The sequence below is a fragment of the Daphnia magna genome, linkage group LG1 (assembly GCF_020631705.1).
Source record: "Daphnia magna isolate NIES linkage group LG1, ASM2063170v1.1, whole genome shotgun sequence".
In the NCBI taxonomy this organism is placed as follows: domain Eukaryota; kingdom Metazoa; phylum Arthropoda; class Branchiopoda; order Diplostraca; family Daphniidae; genus Daphnia; species Daphnia magna.
This window is the reverse complement of record NC_059182.1, coordinates 3,556,787-3,581,145: the sequence shown is the minus strand read 5'-3', so window position 1 is coordinate 3,581,145 and position 24,359 is coordinate 3,556,787. Positions and strand designations below refer to the sequence as shown.

The 24,359-nt window shown below is 33.7% G+C and overlaps 3 long non-coding RNA genes and 2 other non-coding genes across 23 annotated transcripts; 1 reads left to right on the top strand and 4 right to left on the bottom strand.

The window, feature by feature from the left end:
* Positions 1-1,151: 1,151 nt before the first annotated feature.
* LOC116930690 lies at positions 1,152-2,538 on the bottom strand. Its single transcript, XR_004398504.2, has 4 exons — positions 2,080-2,538; positions 1,829-2,021; positions 1,474-1,574; positions 1,152-1,414 (listed from the first exon to the last, which is right to left on the bottom strand). It is a non-coding gene; the product is annotated as an uncharacterized LOC116930690 (long non-coding RNA).
* A 1,598-nt stretch (positions 2,539-4,136) lies between these two features.
* Positions 4,137-4,822, top strand: LOC123469456. The gene is made up of 2 exons (XR_006642716.1): positions 4,137-4,197; positions 4,307-4,822. It is a non-coding gene; the product is annotated as an uncharacterized LOC123469456 (long non-coding RNA).
* A 14,616-nt stretch (positions 4,823-19,438) lies between these two features.
* On the bottom strand, positions 19,439-22,687 carry LOC116930692. 19 transcript variants are annotated; one of them, XR_006643501.1, is made up of 9 exons: positions 22,558-22,687; positions 22,360-22,491; positions 22,173-22,299; positions 21,986-22,106; positions 21,754-21,925; positions 21,177-21,270; positions 20,947-21,076; positions 20,361-20,874; positions 19,439-20,283 (listed from the first exon to the last, which is right to left on the bottom strand). It is a non-coding gene; the product is annotated as an uncharacterized LOC116930692 (long non-coding RNA). The 19 variants fall into 19 exon arrangements; XR_006643510.1 differs by having other exon boundaries at positions 22,173-22,231; XR_006643502.1 differs by having other exon boundaries at positions 19,439-20,042; positions 20,195-20,283; positions 21,986-22,491.
* A 997-nt stretch (positions 22,688-23,684) lies between these two features.
* On the bottom strand, positions 23,685-23,806 carry Trnai-uau. Its single transcript has 2 exons — positions 23,769-23,806; positions 23,685-23,720 (listed from the first exon to the last, which is right to left on the bottom strand). It is a non-coding gene; the product is annotated as a tRNA-Ile (tRNA).
* Positions 23,807-24,025: 219 nt separating this feature from the next.
* On the bottom strand, positions 24,026-24,098 carry Trnar-ccu. Its single transcript has one exon. It is a non-coding gene; the product is annotated as a tRNA-Arg (tRNA).
* Positions 24,099-24,359: the final 261 nt, after the last annotated feature.

Below are 24,359 nucleotides of genomic sequence, written 5' to 3'. Positions count from 1 at the left end.
TGGATTTATAGGTGGAACCAAAATGCCCACGAGATTGATCATTTATATTTCAACAGGCTGCATTTTGGGTGTGCGGGATCGCAGTTGGTTCTGTTACATTACATTACGTGCCCCTACGTAACATAAAGATACAGAGAACATATAAATGTTATATGTGGTTTAATGGTTGATGGTTTCTGTGTGGTGCGCTGAAGGTCAAGGATCCAAATCCTGGAAGAGTTAATTGAAAATTGACTAGGAATTTTACATTAAATATGACGTCCATATGGTTTTTCAGTAGAACTAAAATAAATAATTATAAAATCAAATTTATTTTACCTAATCCTTATAAGGAGAATGCTCATGATCACAAGGAGTTATAAGTAATATTTCCATGGGGATATGGTTAGCGTGTCGGAGAACGGGGTTGTGGGTCTTGGGTTCAATTCTCATGGCAGTGGCATTATTAACTAACTCTTATGCAGGTTTTCATAGCATCAATAGTGTGTACAATGATCTTTCATTATCTAACTATTATAATTTTCCATTACCGTTACAAGTGTCCATATTTAGCTTCCAGAAGACATAGAGTTACAGTCTTCAATTTTATAAAACTCATGGCTCTGTGGTTGAGCATCGGCGTGCCTTGCCGAAGATCTCGGGTTCGATTCCTGAAAGAGTTAAATTAAAATATAGTTTGAAACTATCTAATGAAAATTGACATGTGTATTGTGTAGTACTTTCAATCAGTGTGAATTCTTCCATCACTATCACAATATGTGCGGATAGCAGCCAATTCAAGAACCCACTCTATGACACTCATGACGAAGAAAGCATCTTCAAGCGGTGCGTGCAAGTAAGTGGAATTACATTACATTAGACACTTACAGTAAAAGTAGAACAAGTAAAGAAATGCAAAGTAGCAAAACTAAAAACACAAATTTATAAAAGTTTTGTTTATAAAAAAAAGTTTTGTATTGACATTCACATAGTAGTGAACCACAAAATGAAATGAACCACCGGGGAGATTACCCGGTGAGTGGCTAAGAGAAGCCGGAAAAGGGTGAAGAGTGATGATTCGGACAAGTTTTTACGTGAGCGATTAACCGTTAATTCGGATTTGTGGGTAGCCTCTTCGCCCTCCAATGATATCATAGAACTTGAGGACCCCCACGTCCCCTTTCCGGACAGCGCGCTCACAACCTTTACTGCTGATCACAGTAGGGGCATGACCCCCTACGGGCTTATTACGAGTCAAGGGGAAACGGGGCCACAGAAAAGAAGGGAGCCCAGATATACACTTCCATTTAGACATATAAAATACCATAACATGAAGGAGTGTGACTAAAATATGGAAATTTCTGGTCGCGTTTCCAAACGTCAGCACTTTATAAAAAGACCGGCCTCCATCTCCCGATTCATTATAATTATTTATCTACAAGAAGAAAATAAAATACAAATCAGTATTTTAAAAAGTTAACTTAGGGTACTTACATAAGACATTAATCTGTGCAAACCTTCTGTGGGTTTATTTCTTGGGACCTTCTGCAGGATTTCTAAGTGGATAACCAAACATGCACAACCAATGACTAATCCTAAAAGGACATTTGGTGTCCAAAATAAAAGGGAGAGAGGGGTACAAAAAATGTGTGATATCAGTCTGCAAACATTGCTGAGATAGAAAAAGCTTTAACTTATTTGACAAATCAATTTGAGAATAAAATGATCCTGATTTTCTACAAGGCCCAAAACAAAGTTTAGTTTTAGAGTAGACCATATTTAGCACTTAGACACTAAAAGCAACCAAAAGACAGACAACAACAGATCAAGAGAATCAGAATAATCATACCAAGTTGACTTAGTCCTTGTGTATGGTACTTGCCAATGTAGAATGACATCTTCGTCTGCTTGAAAGGTCCCATAAGCAGCTGAAAAGCTTTCGCACATCCACAATTGGTTCCGAAAAAACAACATGTCCCCCTTCAGCAGCAGGCCAAATACAAAGTTTAATATCATATGAGATTGCTGTTTAGCATTGGGCACTGAAACCAACAGAAAATAGTGTATACTGAGAAATCCTGACCATCAGAATAACCATACCTAACTTAGTGTGCCCCATCTCTGAGGCTTATCAACATAGAGCAATAATAGTTGCTTGTGTGATCAGGAACGCAGATTGAGACTTTTCACACAGTGGTAATCACAAAAATACAATTCACCCCTTAGCAGGTGTTAAACAGGCCACTGCTAATCATATATGGTCTATCACTCTGCCATTATGTGGGGTTTCAAAAAGTATTAACTGAAAAGTGAAGAGTTGGGAACTCTGAATAGTGACTTTTGACCAAAAAGCACTTAACATGTAACTCGTTTTTTCTGAGTAAGAAAGGGAAAAATACAGGCAGCAGATGTTTTCATTTGCTAACATAACACTGACTTATTTTTAAACCTGACACATAGGTTAGATAGAAAGATAAAACAACATGGATCTGCACTAATGTAATTCTGCTGTTCTCTAGTTTACCATTCATTTCGGTAAATTTGTTGACATCCTGTACTGCCATCTAGTGAGTTTTAATGTACAGCCAGGTTTAAAAATAAGCCCAACTTCTCTGTAAGTCCAACTTTTTGTCCAAAAACTCGGGATTTTTAAGCAAGGAATAAAATTTTGGCATAGAATTTGATGAAATCTAATCTGCCATAACCAAAATAAAACCGCTGATATGAGTAAAATATTAGCTTTCCCGCCAACTCCCATTCAAAACAAACTTGATTTTCGGCATCGTCGTTAAATTACAAACCCACACTACACATTACTGTGGGAATATCTAGGTTTTTGACAAAATAAAATAAAAATTGAAAAAGTCGGACTTATTTTAAAACAGAACTTAATTTCCGATAGATGGAGCTGAAGGTTCATCAGCCTCTAGTGTCTGAAATTGAACTATTTTGCCCTTTGTTGTCATGAAATTCTCATTATTTACTTTGTTGTTACGTTGGAAACATGTATTTGAGTTTCCCTCATCTTAACAGTATTATTAATTTTGATGGTTGTTTTTACCTCCACCCCTATTATCCATGTGCAATTTTTGCACTGCTTCGTTGCTTACACGAAATGTCAGCTGTCGCAGTTGGGCTTATAATAAGGTAATGTTAACATAATTTTGGAAAACCAGGTCTAATGTTGTATCATTCTGGATAAAGTCACTGTTATAAGCAGAACTATGCATGATATGTGGTAAAAGTTTATTGTTTTTGCATTTCCAATCAACAACCAGTTTTTAGGATCATTAAGCATGTACTACTTTTACATATAAAACATATTAATGTCATTCTGTTTTAGTTCACAAGCTATTTTTGGTATATATGTTCCAGAGTGAGCTTCCAGTTTGAAGTTGTGAATGCTTTATGGGCTTATCTAATTCGTACCTGTAAATAAAAATAAATCCTTTCCACAAATGGAGTTGTATGTGGTGTGAACTGTTCTGAACTCTGCTCTGTACATAGCATTGTTTATTACATAATTTTATTACTTTGTGAATCAATTGTAACTTATTTTGGATTAAAATGGAGATCTTCTTGCAGCCTTCCATTGATGTTAATTCAAAAACTCAAATGGGAAGTATTCCTTTCTCAATGAAACTAGATATTCAGAGTTTGTAACTGAAAATTTTTTGTTGAAATAAACCTTCAAGAAGTGCTATTGACTGTCAATATTGTGCTAGAGTTAAATTTCCAATTTCTCGGAAACTGTCACGTCGAAGCTTAATGAAGAATTTATTTGATGTAAGTTTTATTGTTGGTTTCAAGGACTTTTTGCATTGATATGAACTTGATATGTACCGCTCTAGGTTTAGTAGTATTAGAATTAAAGAGTTCATATCAATGCAGTTCTCGCAATAAAAAATTTAGCAATAGACCATTTTCACGTTGCGAAAAGCAGTATTCATGTAGTCCGGCAACCCTGCAAGCCGCCATTTGTAGTCTTACTTAGCCTTGTTTAGGTAGATTTAACATAGGCTAACGACTTTGAGGACTGATTTCTCCCATTAATTTTGCTACCAGGAGCAAAATTATTGTGGCAAGTTGTACGTCAGGATATTGCCAACATTTCAAGTGCCAAATTTTCAAGAATTCACTACAACTAGTACTTGAAATCGTCGTTACAGTGAAGGGCTATCAACATCTGAAACAATAACAAACAGTCAACAGCAAATGGTAACTTTAAAAAATGTGTAATTTTATCACCAGGTGCAGTTATCACCAGGTGCAGTTTCAAATGCTTGTGTGCAGAGTTAATATTTGTTTTTTTATTGTCTACACTAAGGTGGATCTAACTACAGCCTGTGGTTACACAGATACCGGCTCAATCTGAAAAAACCTTAACTGTTGTGCATCCCTTGAAGGACATAACCCGTAGTCAAAATATTTCCAAACCAAATGTGCTCTCGGAACCACAAAATAACAAACTGTCTAAGTCAATTGTTAATTCAAATGCAGTCATTCCAAATGATCTCAACCAAGTTAATCTTATTCCAATCCACGATAGTGAGGCCAATAACTCATTCATGTATAGTCCTTGTTTCTGTAATGTTGTTAGGTTGAACGAAGATATGATTATTTGCAATAACATATCATGTCGTGTGCGTGAATATCACAAATGTTGTCTATACTTAAATTAGGGAAGAAAAGGTTTGGTGAGAACTGGAAATGTGATACGTGTAAAATAGCTGCAAAGAAATCTGTTGTCAAGAAACCGTTGAGGTAAATCAATTGATTGTATTGAAAGAAACGTGATAATTAAAGAAACTCAGTAATACAATGTTTGCCAAATGGCACAATACTTGGATTTAAATTATTTATGATACAGCACACTGCAACTATTTTGATAAACATTTTTATTAACATTTACATTCCTAATTATACCAAAAAATTTAAGTTTTATAAGAAAATTACACATTTTTTAAAGTTACCATTTGCTGTTGACTGTTTGTTATTGTTTCAAATGTTGATAGCCCTTCACTGTAACGACGATTTCAAGTACTAGTTGTAGTGAATTCTTGAAAATTTGGCACTTGAAATGTTGGCAATATCCTGACGTACAACTTGCCACAATAATTTTGCTCCTGATAGCAAAAATAATGGGAGAAATCAGTCCTCAAAGTCGTTAGCCTATGTTAAATCTACCTAAACAAGGCTAAGTAAGACTACAAATGGCGGCTTGCAGGGTTGCCGGACTACATGAATACTGCTTTTCGCAACGTGAAAATGGTCTATTCTTTTTTGAACATGCATTTTTTTATAAATTGAAAAACAAGATGGCGCTGCTGCGCCTCTATACTTGTTATGTGATCAAGCTCTATGTGACTAGTGAAAACCGTATCCCAATACTAGGGGCCCTCACTCCGTTCAGGAAGTTCCCGATAGGCTCCGTCCTGGACTCCTGGTCGCCAATTCGCCATAGAATCTCGGAAACCGTTTGCTCTCCGGCAAAACGCACGCTGATTTCGATTTAGTCATTGGTTTTCTCCTTAAACAAGCCGTTTTTTAAATTAATGAAAACAGTGCTGTTAGCGCACCAACTTAATTTGTGGTTTTTTACGTTTAAATCAAAAACTATAAGACCAATAGAAAAATAAACCTGATTTTCGTGATTTTCATTGAATTCTAAATCGAAATCATGTATTTTAAGCAAAATTTGAAATTTGGCCAAAAATGAAAAAGTGGGAAGGGTATAGCCTTCCCACTTTTGTCAAAATCGGCAAATAAAGACATCTCTAAAATTTCTCCAAATATCACATGGCATATTCGAAATTGCACGCTGATTTCTATTTAGTCATTGGATTTCTCCTTAAACAAGCCGTTTTTTAAATTAATGAAAACAGTGCTGTTAGCGCACCAACTTAATTTGTGGTGTTTTACGTTTAAATCAAAAACTATAAGACCAATAGAAAAATAAACCTGATTTTCGTGATTTTCATTGAAATCTAAATCGAAATCATGTATTTTAAGCAAAATTTGAAATTTGGCCAAAAATGAAAAAGTGGGAAGGGTATAGCCTTCCCACTTTTGTCAAAATCGGCAAAAAACGACATCTCTTGAATTTCTCCAAAATTAACATGGCATATTCGAAAATGGACGCTGATTTCGATTTAGTCATTGGTTTTCTCCTTAAACAAGCCGTTTTTTAAATTAATGAAAACAGTGCTGTTAGCGCACCAACTTAATTTGTGGTTTTTTACGTTTAAATCAAAAACTATAAGACCAATAGAAAAATAAACCTGATTTTCGTGATTTTCATTGAATTCTAAATCGAAATCATGTATTTTAAGCAAAATTTGAAATTTGGCCAAAAATGAAAAAGTGGGAAGGGTATAGCCTTCCCACTTTTGTCAAAATCGGCAAAAAACGACATCTCTTGAATTTCTCCAAAATTAACATGGCATATTCGAAAATGGACGCTGATTTCGATTTAGTCATTGGTTTTCTCCTTAAACAAGCCGTTTTTTAAATTAATGAAAACAGTGCTGTTAGCGCACCAACTTAATTTGTGGTTTTTTACGTTTAAATCAAAAACTATAAGACCAATAGAAAAATAAACCTGATTTTCGTGATTTTCATTGAATTCTAAATCGAAATCATGTATTTTAAGCAAAATTTGAAATTTGGCCAAAAATGAAAAAGTGGGAAGGGTATAGCCTTCCCACTTTTGTCAATATCGGCAAAAAACGACATCTCTTGAATTTCTCCAAAAATCACATGGCATATTCGAAATTGGACGCTGATTTCGATTTAGTCATTGGTTTTCTCCTTAAACAAGCCGTTTTTTAAATTAATGAAAACAGTGCTGTTAGCGCACCAACTTAATTTGTGGTTTTTTACGTTTAAATCAAAAACTATAAGACCAATAGAAAAATAAACCTGATTTTCGTGATTTTCATTGAATTCTAAATCGAAATCATGTATTTTAAGCAAAATTTGAAATTTGGCCAAAAATGAAAAAGTGGGAAGGGTATAGCCTTCCCACTTTTGTCAAAATCGGCAAAAAACGACATCTCTTGAATTTCTCCAAAAATCACATGGCATATTCGAAATTGGACGCTGATTTCGATTTAGTCATTGGTTTTCTCCTTAAACAAGCCGTTTTTTAAATTAATGAAAACAGTGCTGTTAGCGCACCAACTTAATTTGTGGTTTTTTACGTTTAAATCAAAAACTGTAAGACCAATAGAAAAATAAACCTGATTTTCGTGATTTTCATTGAATTCTAAATCGAAATCATGTATTTTAAGCAAAATTTGAAATTTGGCCAAAAATGAAAAAGTGGGAAGGGTATAGCCTTCCCACTTTTGTCAAAATCGGCAAAAAACGACATCTCTTGAATTTCTCCAAAATTAACATGGCATATTCGAAAATGGACGCTGATTTCGATTTAGTCATTGGTTTTCTCCTTAAACAAGCCGTTTTTTAAATTAATGAAAACAGTGCTGTTAGCGCACCAACTTAATTTGTGGTTTTTTACGTTTAAATCAAAAACTATAAGACCAATAGAAAAATAAACCTGATTTTCGTGATTTTCATTGAATTCTAAATCGAAATCATGTATTTTAAGCAAAATTTGAAATTTGGCCAAAAATGAAAAAGTGGGAAGGGTATAGCCTTCCCACTTTTGTCAATATCGGCAAAAAACGACATCTCTTGAATTTCTCCAAAAATCACATGGCATATTCGAAATTGGACGCTGATTTCGATTTAGTCATTGGTTTTCTCCTTAAACAAGCCGTTTTTTAAATTAATGAAAACAGTGCTGTTAGCGCACCAACTTAATTTGTGGTTTTTTACGTTTAAATCAAAAACTATAAGACCAATAGAAAAATAAACCTGATTTTCGTGATTTTCATTGAATTCTAAATCGAAATCATGTATTTTAAGCAAAATTTGAAATTTGGCCAAAAATGAAAAAGTGGGAAGGGTATAGCCTTCCCACTTTTGTCAAAATCGGCAAAAAACGACATCTCTTGAATTTCTCCAAAAATCACATGGCATATTCGAAATTGGACGCTGATTTCGATTTAGTCATTGGTTTTCTCCTTAAACAAGCCGTTTTTTAAATTAATGAAAACAGTGCTGTTAGCGCACCAACTTAATTTGTGGTTTTTTACGTTTAAATCAAAAACTGTAAGACCAATAGAAAAATAAACCTGATTTTCGTGATTTTCATTGAATTCTAAATCGAAATCATGTATTTTAAGCAAAATTTGAAATTTGGCCAAAAATGAAAAAGTGGGAAGGGTATAGCCTTCCCACTTTTGTCAAAATCGGCAAAAAACGACATCTCTTGAATTTCTCCAAAATTAACATGGCGTATTCGAAAATGGACGCTGATTTCGATTTAGTCATTGGTTTTCTCCTTAAACAAGCCGTTTTTTAAATTAATGAAAACAGTGCTGTTAGCGCACCAACTTAATTTGTGGTTTTTTACGTTTAAATCAAAAACTATAAGACCAATAGAAAAATAAACCTGATTTTCGTGATTTTCATTGAATTCTAAATCGAAATCATGTATTTTAAGCAAAATTTGAAATTTGGCCAAAAATGAAAAAGTGGGAAGGGTATAGCCTTCCCACTTTTGTCAAAATCGGCAAAAAACGACATCTCTTGAATTTCTCCAAAAATCACATGGCATATTCGAAATTGGACGCTGATTTCGATTTAGTCATTGGTTTTCTCCTTAAACAAGCCGTTTTTTAAATTAATGAAAACAGTGCTGTTAGCGCACCAACTTAATTTGTGGTTTTTTACGTTTAAATCAAAAACTATAAGACCAATAGAAAAATAAACCTGATTTTCGTGATTTTCATTGAATTCTAAATCGAAATCATGTATTTTAAGCAAAATTTGAAATTTGGCCAAAAATGAAAAAGTGGGAAGGGTATAGCCTTCCCACTTTTGTCAAAATCGGCAAATAAAGACATCTCTAAAATTTCTCCAAATATCACATGGCATATTCGAAATTGCACGCTGATTTCGATTTAGTCATTGGTTTTCTCCTTAAACAAGCCGTTTTTTAAATTAATGAAAACAGTGCTGTTAGCGCACCAACTTAATTTGTGGTTTTTTACGTTTAAATCAAAAACTGTAAGACCAATAGAAAAATAAACCTGATTTTCGTGATTTTCATTGAATTCTAAATCGAAATCATGTATTTTAAGCAAAATTTGAAATTTGGCCAAAAATGAAAAAGTGGGAAGGGTATAGCCTTCCCACTTTTGTCAAAATCGGCAAAAAACGACATCTCTTGAATTTCTCCAAAAATCACATGGCATATTCGAAATTGGACGCTGATTTCGATTTAGTCATTGGTTTTCTCCTTAAACAAGCCGTTTTTTAAATTAATGAAAACAGTGCTGTTAGCGCACCAACTTAATTTGTGGTTTTTTACGTTTAAATCAAAAACTATAAGACCAATAGAAAAATAAACCTTATTTTCGTGATTTTCATTGAATTCTAAATCGAAATCATGTATTTTAAGCAAAATTTGAAATTTGGCCAAAAATGAAAAAGTGGGAAGGGTATAGCCTTCCCACTTTTGTCAAAATCGGCAAATAAAGACATCTCTAAAATTTCTCCAAATATCACATGGCATATTCGAAATTGCACGCTGATTTCGATTTAGTCATTGGTTTTCTCCTTAAACAAGCCGTTTTTTAAATTAATGAAAACAGTGCTGTTAGCGCACCAACTTAATTTGTGGTTTTTTACGTTTAAATCAAAAACTGTAAGACCAATAGAAAAATAAACCTGATTTTCGTGATTTTCATTGAATTCTAAATCGAAATCATGTATTTTAAGCAAAATTTGAAATTTGGCCAAAAATGAAAAAGTGGGAAGGGTATAGCCTTCCCACTTTTGTCAAAATCGGCAAAAAACGACATCTCTTGAATTTCTCCAAAAATCACATGGCATATTCGAAATTGGACGCTGATTTCGATTTAGTCATTGGTTTTCTCCTTAAACAAGCCGTTTTTTAAATTAATGAAAACAGTGCTGTTAGCGCACCAACTTAATTTGTGGTTTTTTACGTTTAAATCAAAAACTATAAGACCAATAGAAAAATAAACCTGATTTTCGTGATTTTCATTGAATTCTAAATCGAAATCATGTATTTTAAGCAAAATTTGAAATTTGGCCAAAAATGAAAAAGTGGGAAGGGTATAGCCTTCCCACTTTTGTCAAAATCGGCAAAAAACGACATCTCTTGAATTTCTCCAAAAATCACATGGCATATTCGAAATTGGACGCTGATTTCGATTTAGTCATTGGTTTTCTCCTTAAACAAGCCGTTTTTTAAATTAATGAAAACAGTGCTGTTAGCGCACCAACTTAATTTGTGGTTTTTTACGTTTAAATCAAAAACTATAAGACCAATAGAAAAATAAACCTGATTTTCGTGATTTTCATTGAATTCTAAATCGAAATCATGTATTTTAAGCAAAATTTGAAATTTGGCCAAAAATGAAAAAGTGGGAAGGGTATAGCCTTCCCACTTTTGTCAAAATCGGCAAAAAACGACATCTCTTGAATTTCTCCAAAAATCACATGGCATATTCGAAATTGGACGCTGATTTCGATTTAGTCATTGGTTTTCTCCTTAAACAAGCCGTTTTTTAAATTAATGAAAACAGTGCTGTTAGCGCACCAACTTAATTTGTGGTTTTTTACGTTTAAATCAAAAACTATAAGACCAATAGAAAAATAAACCTGATTTTCGTGATTTTCATTGAATTCTAAATCGAAATCATGTATTTTAAGCAAAATTTGAAATTTGGCCAAAAATGAAAAAGTGGGAAGGGTATAGCCTTCCCACTTTTGTCAAAATCGGCAAAAAACGACATCTCTTGAATTTCTCCAAAATCACATGGCATATTCGAAATTGGACGCTGATTTCGATTTAGTCATTGGTTTTCTCCTTAAACAAGCCGTTTTTTAAATTAATGAAAACAGTGCTGTTAGCGCACCAACTTAATTTGTGGTTTTTTACGTTTAAATCAAAAACTATAAGACCAATAGAAAAATAAACCTGATTTTCGTGATTTTCATTGAATTCTAAATCGAAATCATGTATTTTAAGCAAAATTTGAAATTTGGCCAAAAATGAAAAAGTGGGAAGGGTATAGCCTTCCCACTTTTGTCAAAATCGGCAAAAAACGACATCTCTTGAATTTCTCCAAAATTCACATGGCATATTCGAAATTGGACGCTGATTTCGATTTAGTCATTGGTTTTCTCCTTAAACAAGCCGTTTTTTAAATTAATGAAAACAGTGCTGTTAGCGCACCAACTTAATTTGTGGTTTTTTACGTTTAAATCAAAAACTATAAGACCAATAGAAAAATAAACCTGATTTTCGTGATTTTCATTGAATTCTAAATCGAAATCATGTATTTTAAGCAAAATTTGAAATTTGGCCAAAAATGAAAAAGTGGGAAGGGTATAGCCTTCCCACTTTTGTCAAAATCGGCAAAAAACGACATCTCTTGAATTTCTCCAAAATCACATGGCATATTCGAAATTGGACGCTGATTTCGATTTAGTCATTGGTTTTCTCCTTAAACAAGCCGTTTTTTAAATTAATGAAAACAGTGCTGTTAGCGCACCAACTTAATTTGTGGTTTTTTACGTTTAAATCAAAAACTATAAGACCAATAGAAAAATAAACCTGATTTTCGTGATTTTCATTGAATTCTAAATCGAAATCATGTATTTTAAGCAAAATTTGAAATTTGGCCAAAAATGAAAAAGTGGGAAGGGTATAGCCTTCCCACTTTTGTCAAAATCGGCAAAAAACGACATCTCTTGAATTTCTCCAAAAATCACATGGCATATTCGAAATTGGACGCTGATTTCGATTTAGTCATTGGTTTTCTCCTTAAACAAGCCGTTTTTTAAATTAATGAAAACAGTGCTGTTAGCGCACCAACTTAATTTGTGGTTTTTTACGTTTAAATCAAAAACTATAAGACCAATAGAAAAATAAACCTGATTTTCGTGATTTTCATTGAATTCTAAATCGAAATCATGTATTTTAAGCAAAATTTGAAATTTGGCCAAAAATGAAAAAGTGGGAAGGGTATAGCCTTCCCACTTTTGTCAAAATCGGCAAAAAACGACATCTCTTGAATTTCTCCAAAATCACATGGCGTATTCGAAATTGGACGCTGATTTCGATTTAGTCATTGGTTTTCTCCTTAAACAAGCCGTTTTTTAAATTAATGAAAACAGTGCTGTTAGCGCACCAACTTAATTTGTGGTTTTTTACGTTTAAATCAAAAACTATAAGACCAATAGAAAAATAAACCTGATTTTCGTGATTTTCATTGAATTCTAAATCGAAATCATGTATTTTAAGCAAAATTTGAAATTTGGCCAAAAATGAAAAAGTGGGAAGGGTATAGCCTTCCCACTTTTGTCAAAATCGGCAAAAAACGACATCTCTTGAATTTCTCCAAAAATCACATGGCATATTCGAAATTGGACGCTGATTTCGATTTAGTCATTGGTTTTCTCCTTAAACAAGCCGTTTTTTAAATTAATGAAAACAGTGCTGTTAGCGCACCAACTTAATTTGTGGTTTTTTACGTTTAAATCAAAAACTATAAGACCAATAGAAAAATAAACCTGATTTTCGTGATTTTCATTGAATTCTAAATCGAAATCATGTATTTTAAGCAAAATTTGAAATTTGGCCAAAAATGAAAAAGTGGGAAGGGTATAGCCTTCCCACTTTTGTCAAAATCGGCAAATAAAGACATCTCTAAAATTTCTCCAAATATCACATGGCATATTCGAAATTGCATGCTGATTTCGATTTAGTCATTGGTTTTCTCCTTAAACAAGCCGTTTTTTAAATTAATGAAAACAGTGCTGTTAGCGCACCAACTTAATTTGTGGTTTTTTACGTTTAAATCAAAAACTGTAAGACCAATAGAAAAATAAACCTGATTTTCGTGATTTTCATTGAATTCTAAATCGAAATCATGTATTTTAAGCAAAATTTGAAATTTGGCCAAAAATGAAAAAGTGGGAAGGGTATAGCCTTCCCACTTTTGTCAAAATCGGCAAATAAAGACATCTCTTGAATTTCTCCAAAAATCACATGGCATATTCGAAATTGCACGCTGATTTCTATTTAGTCATTGGATTTCTCCTTAAACAAGCCGTTTTTTAAATTAATGAAAACAGTGCTGTTAGCGCACCAACTTAATTTGTGGTTTTTTACGTTTAAATCAAAAACTATAAGACCAATAGAAAAATAAACCTGATTTTCGTGATTTTCATTGAATTCTAAATCGAAATCATGTATTTTAAGCAAAATTTGAAATTTGGCCAAAAATGAAAAAGTGGGAAGGGTATAGCCTTCCCACTTTTGTCAAAATCGGCAAAAAACGACATCTCTTGAATTTCTCCAAAAATCACATGGCATATTCGAAATTGGACGCTGATTTCGATTTAGTCATTGGTTTTCTCCTTAAACAAGCCGTTTTTTAAATTAATGAAAACAGTGCTGTTAGCGCACCAACTTAATTTGTGGTTTTTTACGTTTAAATCAAAAACTATAAGACCAATAGAAAAATAAACCTGATTTTCGTGATTTTCATTGAATTCTAAATCGAAATCATGTATTTTAAGCAAAATTTGAAATTTGGCCAAAAATGAAAAAGTGGGAAGGGTATAGCCTTCCCGCTTTTGTCAAAATCGGCAAATAAAGACATCTCTAAAATTTCTCCAAATATCACATGGCATATTCGAAATTGCACGCTGATTTCGATTTAGTCATTGGTTTTCTCCTTAAACAAGCCGTTTTTTAAATTAATGAAAACAGTGCTGTTAGCGCACCAACTTAATTTGTGGTTTTTTACGTTTAAATCAAAAACTGTAAGACCAATAGAAAAATAAACCTGATTTTCGTGATTTTCATTGAATTCTAAATCGAAATCATGTATTTTAAGCAAAATTTGAAATTTGGCCAAAAATGAAAAAGTGGGAAGGGTATAGCCTTCCCACTTTTGTCAAAATCGGCAAAAAACGACATCTCTTGAATTTCTCCAAAAATCACATGGCATATTCGAAATTGGACGCTGATTTCGATTTAGTCATTGGTTTTCTCCTTAAACAAGCCGTTTTTTAAATTAATGAAAACAGTGCTGTTAGCGCACCAACTTAATTTGCGGTGTTTTACGTTTAAATCAAAAACTATAAGACCAATAGAAAAATAAACCTGATTTTCGTGATTTTCATTGAATTCTAAATCGAAATCATGTATTTTAAGCAAAATTTGAAATTTGGCCAAAAATGAAAAAGTGGGAAGGGTATAGCCTTCCCACTTTTGTCAAAATCGGCAAATAAAGACATCTCTTGAATTTCTCCAAAAATCACATGGCATATTCGAAATTGGACGCTGATTTCGATTTAGTCATTGGTTTTCTCCTTAAACAAGCCGTTTTTTAAATTAATGAAAACAGTGCTGTTAGCGCACCAACTTAATTTGTGGTTTTTTACGTTTAAATCAAAAACTATAAGACCAATAGAAAAATAAACCTGATTTTCGTGATTTTCATTGAATTCTAAATCGAAATCATGTATTTTAAGCAAAATTTGAAATTTGGCCAAAAATGAAAAAGTGGGAAGGGTATAGCCTTCCCACTTTTGTCAAAATCGGCAAAAAACGACATCTCTTGAATTTCTCCAAAAATCACATGGCATATTCGAAATTGGACGCTGATTTCGATTTAGTCATTGGTTTTCTCCTTAAACAAGCCGTTTTTTAAATTAATGAAAACAGTGCTGTTAGCGCACCAACTTAATTTGTGGTTTTTTACGTTTAAATCAAAAACTATAAGACCAATAGAAAAATAAACCTGATTTTCGTGATTTTCATTGAATTCTAAATCGAAATCATGTATTTTAAGCAAAATTTGAAATTTGGCCAAAAATGAAAAAGTGGGAAGGGTATAGCCTTCCCACTTTTGTCAAAATCGGCAAATAAAGACATCTCTAAAATTTCTCCAAATATCACATGGCATATTCGAAATTGCACGCTGATTTCTATTTAGTCATTGGATTTCTCCTTAAACAAGCCGTTTTTTAAATTAATGAAAACAGTGCTGTTAGCGCACCAACTTAATTTGTGGTGTTTTACGTTTAAATCAAAAACTATAAGACCAATAGAAAAATAAACCTGATTTTCGTGATTTTCATTGAATTCTAAATCGAAATCATGTATTTTAAGCAAAATTTGAAATTTGGCCAAAAATGAAAAAGTGGGAAGGGTATAGCCTTCCCACTTTTGTCAAAATCGGCAAAAAACGACATCTCTTGAATTTCTCCAAAATTAACATGGCATATTCGAAAATGGACGCTGATTTCGATTTAGTCATTGGTTTTCTCCTTAAACAAGCCGTTTTTTAAATTAATGAAAACAGTGCTGTTAGCGCACCAACTTAATTTGTGGTTTTTTACGTTTAAATCAAAAACTATAAGACCAATAGAAAAATAAACCTGATTTTCGTGATTTTCATTGAATTCTAAATCGAAATCATGTATTTTAAGCAAAATTTGAAATTTGGCCAAAAATGAAAAAGTGGGAAGGGTATAGCCTTCCCACTTTTGTCAAAATCGGCAAATAAAGACATCTCTAAAATTTCTCCAAATATCACATGGCATATTCGAAATTGCACGCTGATTTCTATTTAGTCATTGGATTTCTCCTTAAACAAGCCGTTTTTTAAATTAATGAAAACAGTGCTGTTAGCGCACCAACTTAATTTGTGGTGTTTTACGTTTAAATCAAAAACTATAAGACCAATAGAAAAATAAACCTGATTTTCGTGATTTTCATTGAATTCTAAATCGAAATCATGTATTTTAAGCAAAATTTGAAATTTGGCCAAAAATGAAAAAGTGGGAAGGGTATAGCCTTCCCACTTTTGTCAAAATCGGCAAAAAACGACATCTCTTGAATTTCTCCAAAATTAACATGGCATATTCGAAAATGGACGCTGATTTCGATTTAGTCATTGGTTTTCTCCTTAAACAAGCCGTTTTTTAAATTAATGAAAACAGTGCTGTTAGCGCACCAACTTAATTTGTGGTTTTTTACGTTTAAATCAAAAACTATAAGACCAATAGAAAAATAAACCTGATTTTCGTGATTTTCATTGAATTCTAAATCGAAATCATGTATTTTAAGCAAAATTTGAAATTTGGCCAAAAATGAAAAAGTGGGAAGGGTATAGCCTTCCCACTTTTGTCAAAATCGGCAAATAAAGACATCTCTAAAATTTCTCCAAATATCACATGGCATATTCGAAATTGCACGCTGATTTCGATTTAGTCATTGGTTTTCTCCTTAAACAAGCCGTTTTTTAAATTAATGAAAACAGTGCTGTTAGCGCACCAACTTAATTTGTGGTTTTTTACGTTTAAATCAAAAACTGTAAGACCAATAGAAAAATAAACCTGATTTTCGTGATTTTCATTGAATTCTAAATCGAAATCATGTATTTTAAGCAAAATTTGAAATTTGGCCAAAAATGAAAAAGTGGGAAGGGTATAGCCTTCCCACTTTTGTCAAAATCGGCAAAAAACGACATCTCTTGAATTTCTCCAAAAATCACATGGCATATTCGAAATTGGACGCTGATTTCGATTTAGTCATTGGTTTTCTCCTTAAACAAGCCGTTTTTTAAATTAATGAAAACAGTGCTGTTAGCGCACCAACTTAATTTGCGGTGTTTTACGTTTAAATCAAAAACTATAAGACCAATAGAAAAATAAACCTGATTTTCGTGATTTTCATTGAATTCTAAATCGAAATCATGTATTTTAAGCAAAATTTGAAATTTGGCCAAAAATGAAAAAGTGGGAAGGGTATAGCCTTCCCACTTTTGTCAAAATCGGCAAATAAACACATCTCTTGAATTTCTCCAAAAATCACATGGCATATTCGAAATTGCACGCTGATTTCTATTTAGTCATTGGATTTCTCCTTAAACAAGCCGTTTTTTAAATTAATGAAAACAGTGCTGTTAGCGCACCAACTTAATTTGTGGTGTTTTACGTTTAAATCAAAAACTATAAGACCAATAGAAAAATAAACCTGATTTTCGTGATTTTCATTGAATTCTAAATCGAAATCATGTATTTTAAGCAAAATTTGAAATTTGGCCAAAAAGTGGGAAAAAGTGGGGTATATAGCCTTCCCACTTTTGTCAAAATCGGCAAAAAACGACATCTCTTGAATTTCTCCAAAATTAACATGGCATATTCGAAAATGAACGCTGATTTCGATTTAGTCATTGGTTTTCTCCTTAAACAAGCCGTTTTTTAAATTAATGAAAACAGTGCTGTTAGCGCACCAACTTAATTTGTGGTTTTTTACGTTTAAATCAAAAACTATAAGACCAATAGAAAAATAAACCTGATTTTCGTGATTTTCATTGAATTCTAAATCGAAATCATGTATTTTAAGCAAAATTTGAAATTTGGCCAAAAATGAAAAAGTGGGAAGGGTATAGCCTTCCCACTTTTGTCAAAATCGGCAAATAAAGACATCTCTAAAATTTCTCCAAATATCACATGGCATATTCGAAATTGCACGCTGATTTCTATTTAGTCATTGGATTTCTCCTTAAACAAGCCGTTTTTTAAATTAATGAAAACAGTGCTGTTAGCGCACCAACTTAATTTGTGGTGTTTTACGTTTAAATCAAAAACTATAAGACCAATAGAAAAATAAACCTGATTTTCGTGATTTTCATTGAATTCTAAATCGAAATCATGTATTTTAAGCAAAATTTGAAATTTGGCCAAAAATGAAAAAGTGGGAAGGGTATAGCCTTCCCACTTTTGTCAAAATCGGCAAATAAAGACATCTCTTGAATTTCTCCAAAAATCACATGGCATATTCGAAATTGCACGCTGATTTCTATTTAGTCATTGGATTTCTCCTTAAACAAGCCGTTTTTTAAATTAATGAAAACAGTGCTGTTAGCGCACCAACTTAATTTGTGGTGTTTTACGTTTAAATCAAAAACTATAAGACCAATAGAAAAATAAACCTGATTTTCGTGATTTTCATTGAATTCTAAATCGAAATCATGTATTTTAAGCAAAATTTGAAATTTGGCCAAAAATGAAAAAGTGGGAAGGGTATAGCCTTCCCACTTTTGTCAAAATCGGCAAAAAACGACATCTCTTGAATTTCTCCAAAAATCACATGGCATATTTGAAATTGCACGCTAATTTCGATTTAGTCATTGGTTTTCTCCTTAGACAAGCCGTTTTTTAAATTAATGAAAACAGTGCTGTTAGCGCACCAACTTAATTTGTGGTTTTTTACGTTTAAATCAAAAACTATAAGACCAATAGAAAAATAAACCTGATTTTCGTGATTTTCATTGAATTCTAAATCGAAATCATGTATTTTAAGCAAAGTTTGAAATTTGGCCAAAAATGAAAAAGTGGGAAGGGTATAGCCTTCCCACTTTTGTCAAAATCGGCAAAAAACGACATTTCTTGATTTCATTCATTTCATTAATCATCCATATTAAACTAATCCAGATTTCATCAACTTTATCTAGTATATTAACGCAGTTGTAATGATTTTAGGCAATTAAATTTGTCACTGTGTTGTCACTACGTGTAGAAAAATTTTTATTCCCAATTTTAACGTTAAGGTATTTTTACTGTAATCCCTTTTTTTTTCCAACACTTTATTTCTTTATCTATGAATACTGTTAACCGGTGAATTGCCTATCATACATACTGAGAGTAATCTCGTTGATGGTAATTTGATAAAAGCGTCGAAAATTTCCCTTATAATTAATATCAGATATATTATAGTAGTATCAGGTTAATGAGCCAGGTAAGTATATAGGTTGGGTAAGGATTTGTTGGCAAATAAGTCGATATTGGGTAGATGAATATGTTAACTTACTAACCAAGGATATACACAATATAATAACGTACAGAAATTAGTTATTAGACCACGAAAAAAGATAATAAAGAATTACACAGGTACACTAACGAACAGGGGCAGAGATAAACCAAGGAATGACTATCAAACAGTCAAGAGGTTTTCAACCAAAGCAAAAGACAGATGACAATTCAGAAAAAACCATTAACGGTTGGCGACATATTAATTTTTTTCCCGCGCAAAGGGAAATTTTACGGGACGATAATTATCATGTACTATATTACAAGGTTCCCACTAGATAAAATTTCTAAGATTCCAAGACTTTTCAAAGAATTCCAAAACCATTTTTGGCTATTTTCAAAGACTCTCCCCTTAAAAAATTCTTTCCCTCCAAAAAAAGTTGTGCTGAAATTCAAAGATTTCAAAGAATTCAAAGACCGTTTTTTAATTCAAAGACTTTTCCAAGAATTCAAAGAATTCCAGAATGGTGGCAACCCTGTATTATAAAACCCACTTCCGGAAACAGACCTAATAACTAAAAACATCTAAAACGTTCAATAAAGCAATTTATCAGAACAAGAAAACCAATGTTACTTATCATTTTAACAAAGATAATATTTAATAATAGTTATACATGAAGCCACTAGTGATACAGTTGCTTACTTTACAGGATAAAAAATCGTGCAATTAAATAATATTGTGCATTAATATATTATTTTAATATGTTCAAATATTTATCTATCCTATGAAAATAATATCTTATAATTCACCTTCTGTATATCAATATTGATACTTACAATTTTTATTCCATGTCAATTAGTCCCACGGAAAAATACCCAACTAACTAAACGAAAACTGATGCTATGCACCACTCCAAACATGTTACATACCATAACAAGTACAAGCATGACATAACCGCCATGGTTGGCATAACACATCGACAATGGAAAACTGAATGGACGATAGGGTTAATATGCAAAGCTGGCGAGAAGCCCCCACGGGTACATACACTACTGCATTGACGTTCCAAAGTCAGAAAATAGCCCATTAACGAGCAGAGTTGGAATGGCCCTGACGAAATAAACAACTAGGGCAAAAAGCAAATGTGGCGATTAACATAGAACCACCGACAGTTCCAACGGCAAAAATCAAACAGGTTGATAAAGGTTAAGAACAGGTCTCAGAAGAGAGAATAAATCAGAAATAGAATAAATAAAATCTACATAGCTGATAAAGTACCTTATTAAACCCAGTCAAAAGGAAAACCAACGGATCGACGGTATTCAGTCATTAAACCTCCAAAGTCCCCACTTCGAAGTACAACTTACCTAGTAAGTAAAAAAATATATATTAGGAAGAATTAATGTTCTTAATTGAAGCAGGAAAGAAATCGGTTTGAACATACCTACCATGTAGAAGACTCCCACGTTTTCGACAAACGAAACAACCGTGAACTGTTTGCACCAATCCCTACGATTCGATGAATTCGACTTAGCTGTTGCAAAATCCAACCGAAACACTTCATACCTGAAACGAAAAAAATAACTCCTATCCTTCAAACAAAATTACTTTTAAATGACAGCAACTACATGCACATGCTGGCATTGAAAGTTCGTTTACTATACTAAGACAGGACTTGAAAAAATTATAATTATATTTATCAGGATGCAAGATTTAGAAGTTAGACTACCATTAAATTAATTCCATACAATATGCCTTTAATCTGCAAAATTACATGATAACTACAAAAGAATAACCCCTATCCTCTTGATATTACCATTGATACTCACATTTTACTCGCCATGAAAACTAGTTTTAAAAACGAATTAAGTCATCAACACTGATTAAACAACCATCACTTTCCCCATACCTAATACCTCCGGAACAATAAATTGATATGTAGACCCTCATCTCCACGCCTATTATACCAGCAACAAAAATTAGGCTGAAAATCATGGAAAATAAACATAAAAAAATTAACATTAGAGTACCTGAAGTTGAATTTCCCATTAAAATGCGGTAATCACCTCAGGTGAATGGTAAACTCCAACTGTCCAAATCCACCCGGCTAACAGCAATAAATTCACCAGCCCAAGAACACTCCCGAGGGGTAAAGTAATCCTAGGCAAAATGAGTACGGAAAAGTTAGGTTGTGTACTACAGTAACCACATAATCGAAAAACACAATCCGGCAAAAGACACGGGAAATTATGCACCTCACCTAAGAATTCATAACATACCAACAGCAATACCCGGCGAAGACCAACTCATTGGGAATCCCCAACGACCATTGACTTAACACAGCCAAGTGAACCCTAATGAAACAGACAACAATGTTAATAGAAAGCAAGTGCCACGGTAAAATTCCACATTCAAACACCAAAACCCCTCAGACGCGAAGCAATTTACTTAGCCCTCGACAGATTAGTCTGAATTGAGTTTTGCAGTCAAACAAAAGCAACCCGCACATTATACTCGAAAAGCAAGCCACAGAAGCAATTCCAATCGTACGTCAACGTCTACGCCTAATCCGTTGTCCCGGATATCATGGGCCTAGTGACATCACAGTCGATATTCTTTCTATTCCCCTGCACCTTCATGAAAAGGCCGCCCGGCTAGAACGTATTGCTCCACAACAAGAGCAAAGCTTTGTCTCAGACCTTCCCGGGAGTACCTAAAACAAGCAACAAGTGCCTCGAATGTAACCCCCAAATGCGGGATTGTCGGACGCCAACAAAGCAACGCGAAAATTCATCATAGGGGTTAGCTCAAACGCCAATGATACAACGCAAACTTACCAAGAACAAGCGCCGGCAAAAACTCCACCGCCAACTAGCAAACTATAGTACAGCCATTGATGTCTCCAACTAAACCATCTCAAATGAATGGCACACATCAGCACCAATCAAAGTTCAACCCATAGGCCAGACCCTGCACCTTACGGCCAATAAGCATGGCGAACTCCAACATCTACGAAAGAAGAAAAAAGATCAATGGTTCACAACAGACAAAAACAGGGAATAGTAGTACCTGAGAAAGAACTCGGCAATTGAAGAAACACCAACACCACACTAGAACTCATATTGAAACGAGTTGACAGACTACCAATAAAGAATCTACAGGACGGAAACACCCGTAAGCACCGTCAATACTAGACAGATGAGAATATAGTAACAGGAATAAAACCGATGTCCATTATGAGAAAAAATCTGCTTACACTCTTAATCACCAAACGCTTTTGATAAAATTGAAAAACACTGGACTGAGCACAGAAAACTGATACCATCATGCAATTCAAAGCAATTTGTACATGTAACATTCAAGAGAAGTAACTCTTATTTCAGCTAAAATTGGCCAAATTAATCTCTAGCATCTGATAAATATGTATCAATCTACCAACTCACGTGAGTCATGCAAGTCTAATACTTGACTGACTTCGCCACACAATCTTGCGTACAGAAACATGCGTCAACAACGGACGAACATTGTTCGTCACTACATGAAATTAAGCCAAATGGAACACTCCATACCATGCTCTAAATAAAGTATTCAAGTTTTTATGGCATGTTTCATAATCTAACAAAATTTCCATTAAAACTTACGATTCCAGACAAGTCTCACAACTCCAATATTAACGTCTACAGCTTTCCGAACTCCGGCTGGTGACTGGCGATTAACCACGCGCACCACACATTAAATAGATGACGGATGGAGGGAGGGAAGAAACACGCACAAAGCTAAAGGCAAAGGGCCAGGCCGGATCACTTGCATATGTTGCCAGACGGAAGAATAGAGTTTAACACGAAAATGCATTATATTTTAATAATATGTAATAAAATAGGATAAGGGTAAGTAATAAATTATAAATTACATTAAATATAATTTAATTTAGAAAATAATTTTATGGCGATTGTTGAATCATATATTGTATTGACAACCCCGTAAGATGGAAATCAAACTTTCAACCAGTCATGTTCAGTGATTGCTACAAAGTCAAATGATAAAACAGTTCGTTTTACTTCAGGCACGGAACTTACTTTATTGTATACCCATGTATCCAGCCCACCTATTTTCACGAATAAACAAATGTATGTAACACTTGCATAGCACTAGCTGTTTTTTTTTGTACCGAGGCAGTGAAATCAGACTGTTTCACTGGCGCTGAATCGGACAACAGACTTACTTGAACAAGAGTCAAACTATATTCCATGTCAATGGGAAATGTGGCATTCTTAAAGTAAAAAGAACAGAACCATGCCTTTTATAGGATTTTATGTGTAAAGTATGACAAAATCCAAGGCCAGATCGTGAACAGACTTCCTTCCAGACGAATTTGTATTACCCATCAACACAAAACAATTTCGAAGATGTCTTCTGCATTATAATATTCTACTACATGTTTTTACCACTGGTGGGACTAGAACACATAATTCCCGGCTTAGGAGGCTACAAAGGCTTGCCTAATCATAAAATCACACGGATCTATGAAACACATATTGCAGCGTGAGCTAGAATCCCAACTTTCTGCATGACTTTTTCACATTTTCTTAAGCATTCCCAATCACAGTGAGGCCTTCTAGTCTTTAAACTGTTGTGCCATACTCGTTAAAGGTGTTAATAAGTGTGTAATAGCTCGATCGAACTCGTATTGAACTATTTTGTTATAAAACTTGTGTACAATAGAACAAGTTAAATTATTGGGAAAGTTTTAGTGGATAAAGACCAAAAGTTCCCCAGGCGAGGCTCGAACTCGCGACCTCGGCATTACTTCTTTTTCCTTTGCATTATCGATCAGCACAATCAGTTACTGTCTTATAAGTACCATGCGCTAACCAACTGCGCCACTGGAGATATTATATTTATAATCCATATATACTAAGATTTTAAATATACTAGTACATTAAAGAACCCTCAAAGTGTTAATTCCCATTCAGTACATGTATTAACAGATTTTATATCATTCACAGAGGGTTCGCCCACATCGCAGTTAAAATCTAAACTATTTCAACCAACCTTTCTGCTTCGAAACAAATTATTATTGAGTCAATGTCATTAATTATTCTTTGCCTTTACCTCTGGCGGGACTCGAACCCGCAATCCCCGGCTTAGGAGGCCGGTGCCTTATCCATTAGGCCACAGAGGCTTGAAATAGAATAATCTGCATTTAAAGTTTGAAATCATGAAATTGTTTACGTGACATGCACTTAATGTACGGTAAACAACTACTTCTACAGCAGACCTGCTTTCGTGAACATCATGTCATTTGAATATTGTCACGGGAAAGGGAGAGGGACGGGTAAATAGATCATGGTCAAGAAAGGACGAGAAGCGAACCAATAGCGATAGAGGATTAGAAAAGGGGCTTTAATGACTTTGCCACAAGGGTAAACAAAACTGTCTCTTA